This window comes from Somniosus microcephalus, chromosome 13 (assembly GCF_052327205.1).
Source record: "Somniosus microcephalus isolate GS21.2 chromosome 13, FLI_Smic_1.0, whole genome shotgun sequence".
Classification (NCBI taxonomy): domain Eukaryota; kingdom Metazoa; phylum Chordata; class Chondrichthyes; order Squaliformes; family Somniosidae; genus Somniosus; species Somniosus microcephalus.
In genome coordinates this window covers 150861421-150884110 of record NC_140999.1, presented here as the reverse complement: position 1 = coordinate 150884110, position 22690 = coordinate 150861421, and the positions used below count along the sequence as shown (strand labels likewise).

The 22690-nt window shown below is 45.8% G+C and overlaps 1 long non-coding RNA gene across 1 annotated transcript in view; it reads right to left on the bottom strand.

Annotated features, from left to right (window-relative positions):
- LOC147108660 (uncharacterized) overlaps nucleotides 1–21895 on the bottom strand; it is a 38810-nt gene extending 16915 nt beyond the window's left edge. The window contains exon 1 of the long non-coding RNA XR_015080729.1: nucleotides 21804–21895. This is a non-coding gene — a long non-coding RNA (uncharacterized LOC147108660). The remainder of the gene's footprint in view (nucleotides 1–21803) is intronic.
- Between the last annotated feature and the right edge of the window lie 795 nt (nucleotides 21896–22690).

Here is a 22690-nt window from a genome sequence, read left to right as displayed (position 1 = left end):
ACACTGGGGCAAAAGCAAACTTAATCAGTATGAGTGACATTAACAATATGAAAGAAAAGCCCAAAATACAGAAAAAGTCAGTACTACTGAAGGACTATAATGGACAGAAAATAGATAGCTTAGGTGTATGCAGACTTAAAGTGACAGTCAAAGACAAAGTGCATCATCTCATGTTTTCTGTTGTGGCTGAAGGACTTGATTCACTACTGGGTGACAAAGCTTGTGAGGACTTAGAACTGGTCAAGAGAGTCTACCGTATAAACTGTGCCATAAGCAGACCAGATGACTCGGTGGATTCTGTAGTGAATAATTTCCAGGATGTGTTCAAAGGATTTGGAGTTCTACCATTCACTTACAAGATCCAGCTAAAGGAGGATGCTCAGCCAGTGGTACATGCTCCACGAAGAGTTCCAGCACCCCTGCGTGACCGGCTCAAGAATGAACTGGACAGAATGACCACACTAGGAGTCATCAGGAAAGTCGAAGAGCCAACAGACTGGGTTAACTCCATGGTATGTGTAAAGAAAAAGAACAATGATCTAAGAATATGCATGGATCCAAAGGACTTAAATGCAAACATAAAACGTGAACACTACCAGATTCCCAAGCAAGAAGAAATCACCAGTGAAATGTCAGGTGCCAGATACTTTACAAAGCTCGATGCCTCACAAGGATTTTGGCAACTAAAACTGGATGAAGAGAGCACCAAATACTGTACCTTCAACACACCATTTGGCAGGTATTGTTTCCTCAGAATGCCTTTCGGGATAATATCTGCATCTGAAATCTTTCATAGAGTGATGGAACACATAATTGAAGGTCTGGAAGGAGTTTGGGTCTATGTTGATGACATCATCATCTGGGGCTCCACACTGAAAGAACACAATGAGAGACTGACTAAAGTGCTACAGAGCATATGCCGGAATGGACTGAAGCTCAACAAAGCCAAGTGTCAGTTTGGCATCCAGGAAGTCACTTTCCTAGGAGATAATCTATCTGGTAAAGGAATAGAGCCAGATATGGAAAAAGTAAACGCCATACTCAAAATGCCCCGACCCACTGACAAAAAAGGAGCGCTACGCATTATGGGGATGATAAACTTCATTGGAAAGTTCATTCCTAACTTGTCAGCCAAGACAGCCTGTCTGCGAGACCTGCTACGTAAAACAAATGAGTTCGCATGGACAGAAAGACATGAACAAGAGTGGATAAACCTCAAACCACACCTGTACTCACCTTCTTTGACCCAACAAAAAGAATCAAAGTGTCAACGGATGCATCAAAAGATGGCCTAGGTGCGGTCTTGCTACAAGCAGAGGGTGAAGATTGGAATCCTGTTGCCTGTGCCTCCAGGTCTATGACTGATACTGAGTGTCGATACGCCCGGATTGAAAAGGAATGTCTAGGCTTGGTAGTTGGACTAGAAAAGTTTCATGGCTACATATATGGACTTCCCACCTTCACAGTTGAGACAGACCACAGCCCACTGGTTGCCATCATAAAAAAGAACCTGAATGAGATGTCTCCAAGGATTCAATGACTCATGATGAAGCTGCAAAGATATGACTTTGAACTGATCTACACACCAGGCAAATACATAGTGTTAGCAGATGCACTATCCCGAGCACCCACAATGAGTCATGTGAGCTCTACTGAAGAAGACGTGGATGTTCATGTGAGTATGGTCACTGCTGCGCTGCCCGTGTCAGACACAAAATCAAAGCAAATAGCAGAAGAAACAGTAAAAGATACAGTATTACAAACAGTAATAGGGAACATTCATCATGGTTGGCCAAAAGGTTCCTGTCCAAAATATTTTCACATAAGGTCAGAATTGAGTGTCGCAAGTGGACTATTACTAAAACAGAACAGAATAGTCATTCCACAAGCTCTACGTCAAGACATGCTCAAAAGGATTCATAAGGGACACCTCGGAATTGAAAAATGCAAAAGGAGAGCAAGAGACACTGTTTATTGGCCTGGCATAAATAAGGACATTGAGAACATGATAGGCAAATGTGAGACATGTCAAAAACACCAAAAAAACAAGCAAAGGAACCAATGATAGTAGCTGACATACCAACAGCACCATGGCAAAAGGTTGGTATGGATCTTTTTCATTTAAATGGTAAAGACTATCTAATAGTGATTGACTACTATTCTAACTATCCTGAGATGGCGCTGCTCTCAAGCACCACAGCAAGCAGTGTCATAATGCATGTGAAATCCATCTTCGCCAGACATGGAATTCCCAGGATTGCCGTTAGTGACAATGGTCCGTGCTTCAACTGTAAGGAGTGGCAACAGTTTGCAGCACATTATGACTTTCAACACATCACATACAGTCCTTTGTATGCTCAGTCGAATGGTAAGGCAGAGAAAGGTGTTCAAGTTCTCAAGCAGCTACTGAAGAAAGTGACAGAAAGCAAGTCTGATCCTTATCTCGCCCTGCTGAGCTACCGAGCCTCACCTTTAGACTCTGGTTCTTCACCTGCTGAACTCCTAATGGGTCGCAAGTTGCGTACCACGCTACCCTGCTGTGCAAAAGAAAAACAGAGTAAGGAACTGAGACAGAGACTTCAACTGTTAAAGCTGAAACAGAAATCATACTATGGCAAGTCATCCAAAACTCTGAAACCATTGACAAGGGATGATGTTGTCAGGATTGAGGATCCAGATGCATGGAACAGGAAAGCTACAGTTCTTGAGGAAGTAGGACCAAGGTCATACACTGTTAGAACTGAGGAAGGACAGATTCTCAGGAGGAACCGCCGTTCCCTCCTAAAAACACAAGAGACTATCGAAGAGCAAATCGATGACAATGCCGCAACTGAATCTTGTCACTCACCACCAGAACAATCCAACACAAATACACATACAGGCTCTCATGAAAACACATCAGACTTACCTGTGCTGAGAAGATCCACACGTGAAGTAAAAAAGCCTGATAGACTTAATCTTTGAGTACAAAGAAAACTACATTGAAAATGTATTGACTCTTGAAGATGTTTATGTTGTTATTGATTGATATTGATTGATACTGATTTTGTTTAACCTCAAAGAAAGGGGGATGTAATGATCAGTAACCTGTCATTCTGGAATGGTACACTAGGTGGTGCTGTATGTATATAAGAGTAGGCTACCCAGGATGCACTAGGCTACCCACAAGGCAGCAGTCAAGATGGATGCCTCTACAGATACTGTACCTAGTCCACATGTGCTCAATAAAGTGTCTAGCAAAAGCTAGCTGTTCTTAATAAAAACGACTAGTTATTAATGAACATAACACTTCCTAAAGTGTGGTGCCCAGAATTGGATACAACACTCCAGCTGGGGCCGAACTATTGTTTTACAGTATATAGGTGTAGCATAACTTCCTGGCTTTTGTACTCTAGGGCCGCGATTTTGCCGGTGTTCAGAGGGCGGGTTTGGAGGCAGGTCAGAGGTTAAATTTGTTTTACTTGATGGCGGGTTCCAAACCTGCCGTCAACCCGCCACCACGCAACTTTGTCAAGTGTTGGGTCTGGGAGTCCCGACCAGACCCGCCACCAAGCGGCGGGAGAGGTACTTAATCCGATTTAACAGGCTCTTCCCATTTTACCACATTTTCAGCGTGTTCCACGTCGTTCGCTAAACACGCCAGCTGATTGTGACGGGTTCAGCAACCACACAAATTCTTGACAGCTGCACCTGCAGCATAAAAGCGGATCTGTAACATGGCTGAGTTTCAGATGACAGAACTTTGTTTTTGGAGGTGTTGGAACACTTTTTGCAAGTCTATTGAGCTTGTAAGTGGTTAAGCTGAGATCCATATGCACTGCGACCTCCTTGGAAAACCCTCTCCCCACATTGCCTGAGTGCTTATAACATCTATTCCTCAACTGAGATATATACCAGCACAATGGGAACCATTTATACCCTCTCATCCTGATCCTCAGAATCGGTGGAAGAGCAACCGTGGCAGCAGCAGAATGAGGCACAACAGCAGCAGCAACAACAGGAGCGCCAACCTCCTCCTCACAAACCTGATGCTGCACAGGGCAGAGGGCGTCAGCGCAGGGCTGCACCTCGCCGCAGGAGATACCCCCAAAACAGGGCTTACAGGCAGAGGATGAGCTTCCTCAACATGACTGAGTAGCAATGCCAAAGGAGGCTGAGACTTTCGTGAGAGGTAGTTGCTGACATCTGCGCAATGCTGCACCAACACCTGGAGCCCAGAGGAGCGGGTGGACACTCCTTACCAGTGGCTGTCAAAGTCACCACCGCACTCAACTTTTTTGCTTTAGGGTCCTTCCAGGGATCATCAGCAGACATCAGCGGCATCTCCCAGTTGGTCACACACACTTGCATCACGCAGGTTACCGATGCCCTCTTTGCAAAGGCGCACAATTACATCTACTTCTCCATGGATGAAGCAAGTGTGACCGCATGTGTGGTTGGCTTTGCAAATATGGCAGGTTTACCAAGGGTGCAGGGCCATTAGGGCCATTAGGGCACCCCATCACAAACCAGCTGTATTTGTCAACTGCAAGGGCTTCCACTCCCTTAACATCCAGCTGGTGTGTAACCAGAGGAAGAACAATATGCATGTTTGCGCAAAGTTCCCTGTCAGCTGCCATGACTCGTTCATCTTGCGCCAGTCTACTGTGCCTCAGCTCTTCAATCTGCCAACCCAACTTTCCGGATGACTACTTGAAGACAAGGGCTATCCCCTGAAGACGTGATTAATGACGTCGTTGAGGCCATCGAACGAAGCTGAGGAGCACTACAATGCCAGCCACATTTCCACCAGAGCCATCATCGAGCAAACCATCGGCTTGCTCAAAATGCGATTCAGATGCCTTGACAGATCAGGTGGAGCCCTACAGTAGTCACCAGGCAGGGTCTCCAGAATCATCGTGGTCTGCTGTGCACTGCACAACATCGCACAACAAGTGGCTCAGCACACAGCCTCCTCCTCAAAGGTGGAGGAGGAGGAGGAAGACCTTGTGGAGGTGGATGTGCCAGTTCCACCAGCACGCGAGCACATTGCTGGCTGTGATGCAAGGGATGCATTAATCCATGCCAGATTCGCTTAAGTTTATGAAGCAAACACATGTGGCTGACACCTTCTTAACACACCATACACCATCTGTACAATAAACTGTGGGTTCCTATCACTCTCACCACCATCATTACAGATGAAAGGCACCCTGACACCTCACTGTGACACTTCCATTTCTGGGCATACATAGGCCAACTCTTTCAATCTTAACCATCGCGTTTGTTTATTACAATTCACATAACGATGATAATCTTAAATTTGTATTACATCAAAACACCCTTGTGACTATTTGTGTGTTAACTTTCTCTTATGTGTGCTTCTATGTGGTGCTTCCCCTGTGGCTTCGACAGATGTTGAGGCACCTTGCTCACTTTCACGCTGCTTCTGCTTCGACACCTTTGGTGGGCGTCCTCTGGGTTTGTGAACCTGGGAGGGCTCGGCAACAGTCTGCTCCTCCTGTGGCTGTGCAGGGGCTGAGACGGCCATCTCAGTTGGGTGAGAAATTTGGGGCTCTGACCGAGGGCTCCGCAGTGGCATGGGAGTGTGAGCGCTTGGAGAGGAGCGCACACTTCCTTGTGGTCGACCACTAACATCCCTCTCATGGGTCGCCCGCACTTCACTGGTATGAAGTAGCTGGAGAGCACCTTGCTGCACATCAGTGGGGCCATGAGGACCCGTCTCAGTACTGACAGTCCTCATAACAGGGAGATCCATGTACCTCTGGTGTCTTTCCTCAATAGCTGCCCATCTATCCTCCATAGCAGACCATCTATTTAGAAGAGTCATCATGCTCTGTTGAATCTGGCGACTTATGTCCTCCAAGGAGGTTGCCACCCTCTCTATGGTGGCACGTTCATGCGCCATTGCCTCCACCATGGCATTGCTTATGTTTGAGATGGACTCCTCCATTCTCTGCACACTCGCAGTTACCGTGGATACAAAACCTGTCAGAGACTCCTGCACCTGTTGCTGAAGTTCCAGCTCTTTCTGGATGACCCCAGAGGCACAGGGTCCACATGCAGCTGAGCAGAGCTAGGAGCGCCCTGCGGCCTCCGACAAGGACACTCCACTGCTGTCCCTGTCTCCACCATCTGCTGATGCTCACTTGTGAGTTGTGATATACCAGGTGAGAACACTAATCTATCTCGCGAATGACCCACCGAGGTGTGTGTCTCTGCGCTGGTGCTGGGTGCGCTCAATTCTGCTGACGCTGCTCCCTCAGAGGTTGCAGCTTCCTCTGAGGAGTCTTCCAGCTCTTCCTCCTGGACAGTGGGGAGGGGGGCTCTCGCCGGTCCTATGGGGGAGTAAAGGCATGAGTTAGACATGTGATATTAACATAGCAGGCACATCGAATTGTGCAGATGATCAGAACTCAATCTGTATGAACATCAGTCACTCATGCAATCTAAATGAGAGGGCTGCAAATCTATTCTGTCACCAGCTTGCTCTACTGCGCCCGTCTGACTGTCCCCCACTTCCAGATCCTCAGCACCTCTGACGATGTCGAGAGCAGCCTCCTTAGTGGTGGCCAACTGGGCAATCAAAGGTGGCCCTCCTCCTGTCCTGCCCCTCTCCCAATTATTTCCTGCAATGAGGGGCACAAGTGGAGCTTGAGTGAGAATGTTGGAGTGAGTGTAGAGAATCCATAGCATAGATGCTTAGAGGGAGACAAAGATGGAGTGAGATGCCAATACCAAGGTCCATCCCTGTGCGTTGTTAGTTGTTGTCATTGCATAACAGTGATAACGAGTGTGAGGGGTGCATAGTAGAATGGTGAAGTGATTCTGTACATAGAGAGGGATGGTTAAGGGTGCAAGGGATGTAAGGATAAAGTGGGGTGTGCAGGAGTAGGTTGACAATGCAAAGTGCTGGTGATGAGAGGAGATGGGGAGCAGATTGAAGGTAAGTGTGATGTTATACTCACTTTTGCTGTATGTATCAGGTCATTGAACCTTTTCCTGCACTGAACCCAGGAGCGACCACACAAAGACCTGACGCTCACCTCCTCAGCAATTTGCAGCCAGGCTGCCTTGGTTTGCTGAGGAGCCTTCCTCCGTCCATTTGATGGGAACAGTACCTCTTGGCGCCCTCTCACTCCCTCCACAAGAGCATGGAGGGAGTCATCACCAAATCTGGGAGATGCCTTTGGTCTGGAAGCAGTCATTTTCAGATGTGCCACACCGAGAAGCAGCAGAATAGGATTGATCAAAAACAAGGCTGCATGGGCCCCTTAAATGCAGCTGGCTGAAAGACGTGAGTGGAGGCGAGCAGCAGACCCAAACCCACCGATTGGGCCGGGTAGCGCGCACGACGGGCTTAATCAGCCCACTTAAGCAACAATCATTATTTCAGGGTGGCTGAAACCGGCAGCGGGACCGGAACCCGCTGAACATCAAAGCCGCCTCCAACCCGCCTCCACTCGGAAAATCGCGGCCATGCCACTGTTTATAAAGCCCAGGATCCCATATGCTTTATTAACTGCTTTATTAACCTGTCCTGCCACCTTCACAGATTTGTGAACAAACACCCCATGATCTCTCTGTTCTTGCACCCCCTTTAAAATTGCACCATTTAGTGTGTATGGTCTCTCTTCATTCTTCCTACCAAAATGTATCACCTCACACTTTTCTGCATTGAATTTCATCTGCCATGTGTCCCATTTCACCAGCCTGTCTATGTCCTCTGCTGACTCAAAGTGGAAGTCAAACTGATACCTGTATGTAGATAAGATTGTTTTGAAGCACATTTTAACATTGTGATGTGATAATGCGCACTGGATTCTGCGATATTACAGCGGTTGGACTGGAAGTGGCGCAGAGTCAACAGTTTGGGTGGCCTTCCTTGGAGGCATAACAGCTGTATTAAAGGACCATTCGACTGCTCTATATTTAATTTTCATATTGAAGTTATATGTCATCACAGGTCAGTGAGCATCTTTTTTTGGAAAATGAGTGACTTTCAGTATGAAACCAGATCCTTTGTTGTCATCCATAGTGCTAATTATGTGATCCCAGCAAAATTGGGAGCTATGCAAAATCATTGTGTGAGGGGTGGGGTCTGCTGAATTTTGTGGCCTAATTTCCATTCTTAATTTGAATAGGCTACTGGTAGAGGAAAAACTTGCTCAGAAAGCTTGGCCGGCGTACATGGTTGGGGATTGCAAAATCTGATGTGGCTGCATCTCTTAAAGGGCTATAACATGCCAATAAAGGGGAAGTTACAGTGGCGGAAAAGTGGACTAATTGTTCACGATGGCACAGCAGAGAGACATGTGGGCAACTCTGCTTCCTTTGATGCCGAAGATTTGGAGGCTCTGCTGCAGGAGGTACATCAAAGGAAAGTGGTAATAATTAGCCCCAGTAAAAGCACAGGTGAAAGTTGCATAGAGGGAAGTCACCAACCAAGTTAATGCAGTCACCCAGGTCCTTGATACCTGGCTGCAAAGAGGAAAAAGGTTTGTTATGTTCATAAATAAGTAGACGTTTTCATTATGAACAGCTAGCTTTTGCTAGTCATTTATTCAGCCATGTGGACTGGTGTACAGGCATCCATCTTGACTACTGCCTTGTGGGTAGCCCCTTACTAAACATACAGCTCCACCTAGTGTACCATTCTAGAATGACATGTTACTGATCATTACATCCCCCTTTCTTTGTTTTTACTTTTGAAAAGCATTGTTTGGCAAAGTGATTCTTTCCATTACATTTTGTGCACATTTTCCCAAACGCAGGGCATTGTCTTGACTGGTGCTGGTAACCACAGCGTTTACAATTAAAAGTTCCATCCTCCGATTGCTTTGCATTTCTGTTCTGCCCATGTTTCTTCCCCTTGCAGAACACAGCACCAACAGCAGCACAGTCACTCATTACAGGCGCATTATTATTAATTTCACTGAAAGTCTTCGCGTGCTTCTGAGCTAGCTCACTGGCATGGCATATTTTCACAGCTTTCTCCAATGTTAGCTCAGTTTCTCTCAACAAATGTTCCCTGACCTTTTTATCATGAATACCAAACACAATCTGGTCACGAATCATGGATGATTTCAGTTCAGAGAAATTACATGTCTGTGCTTTCAGTTTCAGATCGGTCACAAAGCTATCAAAAGTCTCATTTTGCTGCTGTGTCCGTGAACGGAACACGTACCTCTCATAGGTCTCGTTCTTTTTGGGAGAACAATGTTTATCAACCTTCTTTAGCACATCGTCCATTTTTTCTCTGTCCTCCTCTTGATCAAATACAAACATATTAAATACCTCTATTGCCTGCGGGCCTGCAACCATGAGCAGTAACGCTATTTTCCTTGCGTCTGGCTTCGTACCGAACCCGATGGCAGCAATGTAGAGTTCGAATTGTTGTTTGAAAGTCCGCCAATTGCAGTCGACATTCTCCGTGAGTTTCAAACCCTCCGGTGGCTTCAAATTCTCCATGTTGCGTTTCACAATATTCAGCAGATATTACCAATCCTGGTACCATGTTTTATGTTCATAAATAAGTAGACGTTTTCATTATGAACAGCTAACTTTTGCTAGTCATTTATTCAGCCACGTGGACTAGTGTACGGGCATCCATCATGACTACTGCCTTGTGGGTAGCCCCTTACTAAACATACAGCTCCACCTAGTGTACCATTCTAGAATGACATGTTACTGATCATTACAGTTTGTGCCCTCCTCACTTTTGCATGCATTTCTTGTGGGCCTCATTAAGCATGGTGCAGATCTCAGTTGGTAACTGCATCACCCTTTGTAAGATGCCATTTCAAGCACTGTACACCGCCATCGCCCTTTTGCACACACTGTTTCATTGTACCAGGCAGTGGAAACCAAGGAACAGCAAACAGATGCGGAGGCATCGAGTCAAGGTGCCTCTCTGCTGTTTACCACATCAAAAATGAATGTGCTGCCCCTTGAAAACTGCAATTGTTATTTGCCTGATACATGTGTGTATGCAAACTGCCTGATATGGCAGATCCCAAGTTACAGACAGATGAGGAAGGCAATGTTTATGCATAGGGGACAAGGCAGTAGTTCATCTGTGCCTCATGATGTTGTTATATTACTTTTAAGTAAAAATAATATATATAAAAATTACATTGTAAAAGTTTTCTGCAGCAGATAACGCATTTGCTGCAGTACATACTTCTAAGGGCAAAAATGGTATCAGTGAAGTGGTGATTTTGAAGCATACAGCTCCTGACTATTCCAGGAATTGATAAGGTGGCACAATGGTTAATTGTATTAGAAAGCTCCCTGATATTAGTAGGCAAAACAGTAATCGAACAATTGAACAAAGAGGAGATGGTTCGGGTACAGAGTCGATACATTCCCATGAGGGGGGAAAAAGAAGAGCATCCAAAGCTAGAGCTCCCCGGTTGACTAAAGATATCGAGGTTAAAATGAGATAGAAAAAGGAAGCTTATCACAATTGTAGGGTTAATAATACAGTAACGAACCAAGCTGAATATAGAAAGTACAGAGGAGATCTAAAAAAGGGAATAAGAGGGGCAAAGAGAGACTATGATAATAGATTAGCGGCTAACAGAAAAGGGAACCCAAAAGTCTTTCATAAACCCATAAATAGTAAAAGGGTAGTCAAAGGAAGGGTGGGGCCAATTAGGGACCAAAAAGGAGATCTTCTTGTGGAGGCAGAGGGCATGGCTGACATACTAAATGAGTACTTTGCACCTGCCTTCACTAAAGAGGATACTGCCAATGGAGCAGTAAAGGAGGAAGCAGTAGCCATATTGGATAGGATAAAATAGATAAAGAGGATGTACTTAAAAGGTTGGCAGTCTTCAAAGTAGCAAAGTCACCCAGGCTGGATGGGATGCGTCCTAGGTTACTGAGGGCAGTAAGGGTGTAAATTGCAGAGGCTCTGACCACAATCTTCCAATCCTCCTTGGATATGGGGGTGGTGTCAGAGGACTAGAGGATTGCAAATGTTACTGTAGTGTATGTAACCTGTACCACCTTAAGAGGATACCTTAAGGTGATGGACTACTTTTTGATGGCTCCTGTACATTGTAGTACCGGTGGTGACCACACCGGTATATAAACCCTGCGGAGCAAAGTGTATCCCAGTTCAGCCCTGACCCTCAATCACTAAAGACCTGTTTAATTATTTCTGTAGTCTGTGTCCAGTTATTCCGCATAACTACATTTGGAAACACAGACTCAACAGTGGCGACGAGTCTGATCTTACCTAGCGGCAGTTGCATCAAAGGAAGCTTCGCCTCTGAAACGGGTGTCGAACAAGGACATCCACCCTCAACATCCTGCTGGGCACTGCATAGCACGGGAGGCCATGGGGAACCCGGGTTGGTTTCTGGCCACGAAGTCAAACATCAGTGGACATCCCTTCGACGACAGCGGCGGGTAAGCCCGATCGAGCGGCACGGGGGGGAAGTCGGCCGAGTTGTCAGTAAGAGAAGGGGAGGGAAACGATGAAAAGGGCGGAGAACACGACCGCAGCCAGTGTCAGGGGCCGGACTGCAATCGGGGCAGAGACGCGCAGCAGCCAGAAAAGCGTTTATGACCACAAGGACCGCGGGAGCGGCGGGGAACAAGAGCAGCAGCGTAGGGGAAAATAAAGGATCACTGGGAGGCGAGAACGGCAACAGCGCGGTAATCACCATTTTGAGTCAGCAGGGGAAGAAGACAAGCGCGGGAAAAGCCGCCAAGCGCGGGAAGCTGCCATTTTGAAAAAAATAAAATAAAATAATAATCATATCCGAAGGAAAGGAAACTCAACAAGGATGCCAAAAACGGGTAACATCACTGCTTTTGATAGCGATGTGGAAGATTGGGCCACTTATGTGGAACGCATCGAAGTTTACTGTACAACAAATGAGGTACCGGAGGATAAGAAAGCACTAACCCTATTAAACTCGATGGGTGCGAAGACGTACAGGTTATTAAGGAACCTTGTAACACCAGATAAACTGGTAGGAAAGAGTTTCGCGGATATTGTTACTATCCTGCAAGAGCATTTAAACCCCACGCCGCTGCTGATAGCGGAACGATTTAAATTCTACAAAAGAATTCAACTTAAAGAAGAAAGCAACGCTGAATTCTTAACCGAACTGCGCAAGTTATCAAAGTACTGTCAGTTCGGTACAGGACTAGCAGACGCACTGAGAGATAAGTTTATGTGTGGGCTCCTAAGGGAAGGAACCCAGAAGCGACTGCTAGAGGAAAAGGATCTTACGCTGGACAAAGCTTTCAGCATTGCAGCATCGCACGAGGCAGCAGCACGAGGCGCTGCAGAGATACAGCAAAGGCCATTGGAATTCAGCACCAATGAAATGGCATTGGGCGCAGTAAAGTGCTATCGTTGCGGAAGGACAACGCATGACCAGAACCAGTGCTGGTTCAAAGATAAAGAATGCAGGCAATGTGGCAAACTTGGTCACATAGCGAGAGTATGCCGGTCAGGAAAGAAGACCAGCAGCAAAAAGTCGCCGCAGGAGAAGTACAAAAAAGTACACAAGGTGACAGAGAACAGTTCGGATGAACAGAAGATGGATTCAGACTCCAGCAGTAAGGAACTGGGTTGTCTAAAAATACATAATGTGGGTAACACAGCAGACCACCAAACTATCTGGGTCATGCTTCGGATAGCAGGAGTCCAAGTGAAGATGGAATTGGACACTGGATCGACATTAACGGTCATGAATAAGCAAGATTACAAAAGGTTATTCTCGCACATTCCCCTGAGGGATACGGAGATTGTATTGAAAACATACACGGGGCAAATAGTATACCCCAAAGGAAAGATAAAAGTAAATGTGGTCTACAATGGTAAAGAAAGTCAGAAATGGACTTGTATGTGTTACCTGATGGAGGTCCGCCACTACTGGGACGGGAATGGATCCGGAGAATAAATGTGGACTGGCATTCCATACAAGCACTGACTGTAGATGCCTGTAAAGAGGACGACGTCAAACCTAAACGACTGTCCAAAACATTGGACGATGCTAAGGAGGTGTTCCAACAGGGACTGGGAACACTGAAAGGAATTACGGCAAACATCAAGGTTGAAGAACATGCAAACCCAAAATTTTTCAAAGCCAGACCGGTGCCTTATGCGATACGACCTGCTGTGGAAGCAGAGCTGGAAGGGCTAGAACGTTCAGGAGTACTGTCCAAGGTGGACTGGAGCAAATGGGCCACACCCATTGTTCCTGTCATGAAGCGTTCGTTGAGCAACAAGCCGGGGGAACCTGGGAAGGTTCGCATCTGTGGCGATTTCAAGATCACTGTTAATCCAGTTCTTCACACGGTGCAATATCCGCTTCCGCGGATTGAAGATATCTTCGCTTCACTGTCTGGCGGGAAACACTTCACCAAGATAGACCTGGCGCAGGCGTACCTACAGATGGAAGTTGATGAAGCGTCACGCCAGTATCTCACGATCAACACACATAAGGGCTTATATCGGTATAATAGACTGGTTTTTGGAGTGGCATCGGCTCCAGCGATTTGGCAAAGGGCCATGGAGCAGGTGTTGCAGGGAATCCCAGGCACACAATGCTACCTGGGCGACATCCTGATTACAGGAGATGATGATAAGGATCACCTCGCGAATTTAGAGCAGGTGCTCACCAGATTGAAAGAATATGGGCTCAGAGTTAATCGCCAGAAGTGTGAGTTGTTTCAAAAGCGAATCTCGTACTGCGGCCACGTCATTGACCAGGAGGGGCTCCATAAGTCACCTGACAAGATCGAAGCTGTTGTGAAAGCTCCTGCTCCGGAAAATGTATCCCAGTTGAGGTCGTTCCTTGGGTTGGTTAACTATTACCACAAGTTTCTTCCAAATTTATCCACGGTGTTACACCCACTGAACACTCTTTTGCAAATGGGAATACCATGGAAGTGGAGCGATGATTGTAAGCAGGCTTTTCAAAAGAGCAAGGCACTGATCACCTCTAAGGAAGTGTTGGCTCACTTTAACCCAACGCTGCCTATTCGCTTAGCTTGTGATGCTTCTCCATATGGTATCGGGGCAGTGCTCTCACATAAGTTTCCAAATGGCTTGGAAAGGCCAGTCGCGTTCGCATCCAGATCATTGACCTCCGCAGAGCGCAACTATGCTCACATAGATAGGGAGGCTCTCAGCCTCGTGTGGGGAGTTTAAGAAATTTAACCATTACCTGCAAGGCCAAAAGTTTACGCTGCTGACAGATCATTTTCAACCCTAAGAAGGGTGTTCCGTTAATGATGGCGCAGAGGCTTCAGAGATGGTCCCTTTTCCTAGGGGCACATCAATATGATATCGAATTCAAAGGTACAAAGCAACATGGTAATGCTGATGGGCTGTCGTGCCTGCCACTACCTACAGCGGAAGAGGCACCGGCAGTTGACCCTGTCGAGATATTTCACTCGACCATCATCGAATGCTTACCAGTCACCAATGCGGGTATTGAGAGAGAGACCCGAAACGACCCGACACTGTCTCGGGTCTATGACTTGACAGTGAAGGGATGGCCAGCACATGGCGACCCACTGTTACCAGCATTCTCAGCCAGACAAGAACAGCTGTCCGTATGTCAAGGAACATTGATGTATGGAACAAGGGTGATTGTTCCTCCTAAATTAAGGGAGAGAGTTCTGAAGGAATTGCATGAAGGTCATCTGGGGGGAGTCAAGATGAAAAGCCTTGCCAGGGCTTATGTGTGGTGGCCAGGTATTGACAAACAAATAGAGGATCTGACTAAAAGCTGCTCAGGGTGCCAAAAAGTTCAAAACGCACCTCCAATTGCACCGCTGCATCCATGGGAATGACCTTCAACCCCATGGCAACGTGTGCATATCGACTTTGCAGGTCCATTCATGGATTCCATGTTTTTGATAGCAGTAGACGCACATTCTAAATGGCCAGAAGTGATTAAGATGTCGACCACTACCTCGGAGAAGACGATCGCAGTTCTAAGAACCATATTTGCAAGGAATGGGTTGCCGGAACAAATATGTTCAGACAACGGACCACAGTTCATGTCAGAAGAATTCCAGAAATTCATGAAAAAGAATGGGGTGAAACACTATACATCTGCCCCATATCATCCGGCTACAAATGGGTTGGCCGAGAGATTTGTACAAACGTTCAAAAAGGCGATAAAGGCCATGAGCGAAGACCATATTCCACTACAACACAAGGTGGACAATTTCCTGATGGCATATCGAAACGCCACGCATGCAGTGACAAATCAAAGCCCTGCCATAATGTTCTATAACAGGAGGTTGCGGTCCCGGTTGGATTTTTTAAAACCCAATGTGCGAAGGGAAGTCAAAAACAAGCAATTCCAGCACGTAAATAACAAGGCCACTCGGAGTTTCGAAATAGGACAACCAGTGTTGGCCAGGGACTATAGGAATGATAAATGGCAATCCGGAACAATTCGTGCCCGACAAGGACCCTTGATGTACACGGTAGACGTTGGAGAGAACGTAATACGACGTCATGCTGACCAACTTGTGGAATCGAGAACAAGGGTCGACCCCATGTCTACGGCAGAGACACCAGTTGAAGAAGTTATTGAGCCTGTAGCATCGACCTCAGACTCGAACGTACATGATGATGTTCAATCCATAGGAGATCAAATGGATGAGTCACCCCAGTAACGAGGACCAGAGACCCCTGAAAGACGTTATCCGGCCCGGATCAGGAGACCTCCTCAGAGACTGAATCTTTGAACAGTTTTGTGTGAAAGTTGTATATATGTTATCCATGTAATGTTTAAATTGGGGTGTACACTGTTAAGCTAAAAGGGGAGGAATTGTAGTGTATGTAACCTGTACCACCTTAAGAGGATACCTTAAGGTGATGGACTACTTTTTGATGGCTCCTGTACATTGTAGTACCGGTGGTGACCACACCGGTATATAAACCCTACGGAGCAAAGTGTATCCCAGTTCAGCCCTGACCCTCAATCACTAAAGACCTGTTTAATTATTTCTGTAGCCTGTGTCCAGTTATTCAGCATAACTACATTTGAAAACACAGACTCAACAGTTACACACCTGTTTAAAAAAGTGGAGAGGGATAAACCCGGGAACTACAGGCCAGTTAGCCTAACGTCGGTGGTGAGGAATCTTTGAGAGACAATTAGGTGGAAATTGCGGTCGGAGGCATGCCACGGGTGATTGCCTCTGAACCGCAAGTAAAGCACGCACCTACCTGGTCCTCTCTACCTTTGAAGACTCGCGCTCCTGGGCCTGCAGGCGTACGCCTGCGTAAAGGCCCACGTATCCCAGGAGTGCAGGCAGTTCGCGAGCGTCCCTGGAACCAATTACAAAGGGGGATTCCCATTATGCTTATGGGGATTCCATTTACGTACAGAATCCCCATGAGCATAATATGAATCCCCTAAAAAACACACTTTCACAGCACTTAAATAAAAATAAATAAAAAACAAATAGCCCAGCTCTGTGGCAGCAAATGTCCATTTCCTGCGGATGCGTACAATCTGTCAAGGAGACTCTTGACAGATCGCAAGTTCTGGGTTTCCATGCATGCACATAGAATGTGGAAACCTAGAAATTGCGGGGCACTTACAACAGCGTACGCGGTCATAGGCCCCGGAAAATCGAGGCCAATAATCCAGGACAAAATTAATTGGGATTTGGAAAAGTATAGGTTAATAAATGAAAGTCAGCAAAGGCAGATCGTGTTTGACTAACTTGATTGAGTTATTTGATGGAGTAATGGAATGGGTTGATGAGGGTAGTGTGGTTGAGGTTGTGTATATGGACTTTCAAAAGGTGTTTGACAAAGTACCACAGAATAGACTTGTTAGCAAAATGAAAGCCCGTGGGATTAAAGGGACGGTGGCAGCATGGATACAAAATTGGCTAAGGCACAGAAAGCAGAGAGTAGTGGTGAACAGTTGTTTTTCACACTGGAGGGAGTATACAGTGGTGTTCTCCAGGGTTCGCTATTAGGACCACTGCTCTTTTTGATATATATTAATGACCTGGACTTGGGTATACAGGGCATAATTTCAAAGTTTGCAGATGACACGAAACTCGGAAATGTGGTGAACAATGAGGAGGATAGTAACAGATTTCAGGAGGACATAGACAGACTGGTGAAATGGGCAGACGCATGGAAGATGAAATTTGATGCAGAGAAGTGTGAACTAATAGATTTTGGTAGGAAGAATGAGGAGAGGCAATAAGAACTATATGGTACAATTTTAAGGGGGTGCAGGAACAGAGAGACCTGGGGGTGTATGTACACAAACCTTTGAAGGTGGTAGGACAAGTTGAGAAGGCTGTTAAAAAAGCATCCTTGGCTTTATTAATAGAGGAATAGAGTACAAAAGGAAGGAAGTTATGCCAAACCTTTATAAAGCACTGGCTAGGTCTCAGCTGGAGTATTGTGTTCACGTGAGTGCAAAAGACAAGGCTGAAGCATTTGCAACTATCTTCAGCCAGAAGTGCCGAGTGGATGATCCATCTCGGCCTCCTCCTGAGGTCCCCAGCATCACAGATGCCAGTCTTCAGCCCATTCAATTCACTCCACGTGATGTCAAGAAACGGCTGAAGACACTGGATACTGCAAAGGCTATGGACCCTGACAACATTCCGGCAATAGTACTGAAGACTTGTGCTCCAGAACTAGCTGCGCCCCTAGCCAAGCTGTTCCAGTACAGCTACAACACTGGCATCTACCCGGCAATGTGGAAAATTGCCCAAGTATGTCCTGTCTACAAAAAGCAGGACAAATCCGACCCGGCCAATTACCGTCCCATCAGTCTACTCTCAATCATCAGCAAAGTGATGGAAGGTGTCATCGACAGTGCTATCAAGCGGCACTTACTCAGCAATAACCTGCTAACTGACGCCGAGTTTGGGTTCCACCAGGGCCACTCAGCTCCTGACCTCATTACAGCCTTGGTCCAAACATGGACAAAAGAGCTGAACTCAAGAGGTGAGGTGAGAGTGACTGCCCTTGACATCAAGACAGCATTTGATCGAGTGTGGCATCAAGGAGCCCCAGCAAAACTGAAGTCAATGGGAATCAAGGGGAAAACTCTCCATTGGTTGGAATCATACCTAGCACAAAGGAAGTTGGCTGTGGTTGTTGGAGGTCATTCATCTCAATCACATGACATCACTGCAGGAGTTCCTCAGGGCAGTGTCCTAGGCCCAACCATCTTCAGCTGTTTCATCAATGACCTTCCCTCCATCATAAGGTCAGAAGTGGGGATGTTCGCTGATGATTGCACACTGTTCAGCAGCATTCGAGACTCGTCAGATACTGACACAGTCCGTGTCCATATGCAGCAAGACCTGGACAACATTCAGACTTGGGCTGACAAGTGGCAAGTAACATTCGCACCACACAAGTGCCAGGCAATGACCATCTCCAACAAGCGAGACTCTAACCATCTCCCCTTGACATTCAATGGCATTACCATCGCTGAATCCCCCACTATCAACATCCTGGGGGGTTACCATTGATCAGAAACTGAACTGGACCAGCCATATAAATACTGTGGCTACAAGAGCAGGCCAGAAGCTGGGAATTCTACAGCGAGTGTCTCACCTCCTGACTCCCCAAAGCTTTTCCACCATCTACAAGGCACAAGTCAGGAGTGTGATGGAATACTCTCCACTTGCCTGGATGAGTGCAGCTCCAACAACACTCAAGAAGCTCGACACCATTCAGGATAAAGCAGCCCGCTTGATTGGCACTCCATCCACCACCTTCAACATTCACTCCCTCCACCACCGGCGCACTGTGGCTGCAGTGTGTACCATCTACAAGATGCACTGCAGCAACTCGCCAAAGCTCCTTCAACAGCACCTTCCAAACCCGCGACCTCTACCACTTAGAAGGACAAGGGCAGCAGACGCATGGGAACATCACCACCTACAAGTTCCGCTCCAAGCCACACACCATCCTGACTTGGACCTGTATCGCCGTTCCTTCACTGTCGCTGGGCCAAAATCCTGGAACTCCCTTCCTAACAGCATTGTGGGTGTACCTACACCATATGGACTGCAGCGGTTCAAGAAGGCGGCTCACCACCATCTTCTCAAGGGCAATTAGGGATGGGCACTAAATGCAGGCCTAGCCAGCCAGCGACGCCCACATCCCATCAATGAATAAAAAAATTTTTTTTTAAACTATTCTGGACACCACACTTTAGGAAGGATGCCAAGGCCTTGGAGAGAGTGCAGAAGAGATTTACTAGAATGGTACCAGGGATGAGGAACTTCAGCTATGTGGAGAGACTGGAGAAGCTAGGGTTGTTCTCCTTAGAGCAGAGAAGTTTAAGAGGAGATTTGATCGAGGTGTTTAAAATCTTGAACAGTTTTGATGGAGTAAATAAGGAGAAACTGTTTCCTGTGGCAGAAGGGTCAGTAACCAGAGGACACAATTTAAGGTGATTGGCAAAAGAACCAGGGGTGACATGAGGAAAAAAATGTTTACACAGTGAGTTGTTGTGATCTGAAATGCACTGACTGGTGGAGGAAGATTCAATAGTAACATTCACAGGAGAATTGGATAAGTACTTGAAGGGAAAAAATTACAGGGCTATGGGGAAAGAGCAGGGGAGTGGGATTAATTGGATAGCTCTACCAAAGAGTCAACACAAGCACAATGGGCCGAATGGCCTCCTTCTGTGCTGTATTATTCTATGATTCTATATAGTATCAGTGCCCTTTAATGGTGCGCAAAAAATATATATATTTTCAGGTTGGACATTGTTGTGTGATGGCAAAGTGCCATCAAAACAGTTAGGAGCTAATGTGAAAAATTACAGTTTGTTGCTTGATAGTCAGGAGAGAGAGAACTTCATATAGGAGATACTGTTGGTTTCTTGAGAGGGTACATAGAACTGGGAAGCGGATAGTATGTGTTGTGATCAAGTAGAGAAGCCATACAGGTATACAGAGTGGTTGTTAGTCCAGCAGACTGACCTGAGCCTGGGGTACTGGGTACAAAGCACCAATGAGGAGGGGCTAAGTAAGACATGTTAGAAAGGTGTGCTAAACTGTGGAGAAAGACATGTGGGAAGACTGAGGGAAAAAAGGCTTCCTCAGAGTGCAAGAGAGTGTTACTTTCTAAAAATTTTGAAGTGAGACTCAGTAGGATCAGAAAAAGTGATTCTGTGAGAACTTTGAGAGGTTTCAAGGGGCCTTGTGGGACCTGTGCCAGCCTAAGATAGAAACTATGTGAGAAGTGAGAAAAGTGTGGGAAAAGAAAAGGTACTTATTTAAGGTACAAATAATATTCCGCTTTAAAAATAGAAGTTTAAATGCAAAATAATACTATTCCATGCCTGAATGTTTCATAACTTGGATACTCGGTCATAACAGTACAGTACTGACGATGACAATATTTCCTCATAACTTATATCACAGTTATCAGTGAAACTTTGAAAATGTATTTACAGAGGCCCTCTTGCTGCACTGTGCAACACGATATTGAGCCAGTGCTGAGTTAATTAAGGCAGCTATGAAAAGATTCCTGTGCCTGCTAGAAAGTGCCCACATGTGGATGTTAGTTGAAGAGAGGATTGGGCTCAGTTAAATAGCTCTCTGGCACTCACTGTCTGCACAGACATGAGGAATGGCCACTTGTGTGAGGTACTGGAAGGCTATTAGCACCCATGGAACTGCACCCCAGCCTCGTTCATGGTCTTCAGGAGAGGACAGGAGATAGTTGTTGGGTGGGGGGTGGTGGAGAGAAAAAAACAGAATTAATAAAATAACTATAGGCTATATTTTCCTTTTGGTTGCAATGGCTCTATAACTTCAATGGGGCAGGATTTCCAGGGCGTGGTGATTTGAATAAATTTGGTGAGCTCCTCATGGTGTTTCCACTACACTACACAGGAATTGGCTGCACAGTATGGACAGCGGCATTGGAGGAAATGTAAAAAAAATGTTAAATAAACAGTTTTATTTCAATTTCAATATTTAATCACACTGCAATCAGTTGCACCTGCAGCTGCCTAGCAACCCTGAACCCCCGGAATGCATGGTGTTCCTAGCCCCAGAGTTGTTAAGGTGTAAATGATGGAAATAATGTCAATAAATATTCCCATCATAAAACAACCACCCATCTTTGTACTAGATGCTGGATGTCACTTCTGCTGGGAAATCACACAGGTGCTGGGTGGCAGGGACCCAGTGAAACGATTCTCTGCCTGTTTTTTTCTGCCCTTGCCCCATACCCAGCCAAAATTGGGTGAAATGGGGGAGGAAAATCAGTATTTCTATAATGCTCTCTACGTTTGTTTTCATCTGAATAAAAAGTGGAAAGTTTGATTCAAATTAAAATCTGAACAAACATTGGTCAGAACGTGACTTTGTAGGACCTTCCACTTTTAAATTTAACGAATTTGACTAAAGTTGGTAGTAATTTAAGACATTCCTATCATCCTCCATAATTGGTGTAATTATTTTCATAGAAAACTATTTAATACCCAGAGATCCATTCTATGAGGTGTTTCACAATAATGTTAGAGAGAAGATAACCACAACTTGCTAGGAAAAAAAGCAGCAAAACCTTTCAGCTGTTAAATAAATAGTGTTATTTTTACATCAGGAAATTTAATTTATTTAAAATCTTTGAATGTGACATAGTAAATTCTACCGAGCGCAGTGTAGAATCTGTTAATTATTGAAGCAGGTCACTGTGAATCAAGCCCAGAAACAGCCGGGGAGATGCGCTGTTAATAGGCCGTTAAAAACATGGGGCCGCGGGCGGACACCTCCGACCTGCAAAATGTCCACAAATTTACCTGGTGGCCCGGGAAGAATGGCGGCTTGCGCTCCTTGGCCTCTCCAGGTCCGTGCGGGCAGAGCCCCACATATCCCAGGGGCACAAGGTTCGTCGGCGCTCCTGGGATCACGTGGGCCAGCCCAACCAATGGAAGAAGAGAATCCCCATTCAAACTTTTACCAGTTCTGTACGTACAGAACTGTCAAAAGTATGAATGGGGATCACCTAAAAAATACACCAACACATTAAATAATTGTTTTTTAATTACATATTTAAAATTAATTAAAATGCCATTTAATTAAATATTTTAAACAAAAATGTAATTCTTTGAAAAAATTTTTTTAATGTTTTTACGGGGCTAAATATAAACTTACGTTTTTGAAGAGTATTTTAAATTTATAAATGAGTTATCAAATTTCATTTTTCAGTGTTATTTAAACTCTTAAGCTGGTAAAAGCAGGCCTTACTCCTGCTTTTACCAGGCGTAAGAATTTGACAGTCATTCAGTGGGCGGAAGTTGTGCAAAAAGCGCAACTCTCCACCCGCAGAGGCACTTTTCCCGGGCAGGCGGATGATCTGAATTCTTGACAGATCGCAAGTGCCGGTTTTCAGCGCATGCACTTCGCATGCCCGAAAACAGCACTTACTCGGCCCCTACGGGCACGCCCACACCTTGTACACGCCGGTAGGGGTTGCAAAATCCGGCCCAATATTTGTGCTTTTTCTGGGTCAGCTCATTTACATACCCATTGGAGTAGTGATCAGCATAAATTCCGTGTAAAACAGGTGTAAGCTGCTGGAGTACAGCCTTTAAAAGGACAGTTCAGCTCCAAAGTCCTTGAATGTGTTGTCGTCTCCTAAATCCGTGCTCATCTTTCCCGCAACTCCATGTTTGAATCCCTCCAA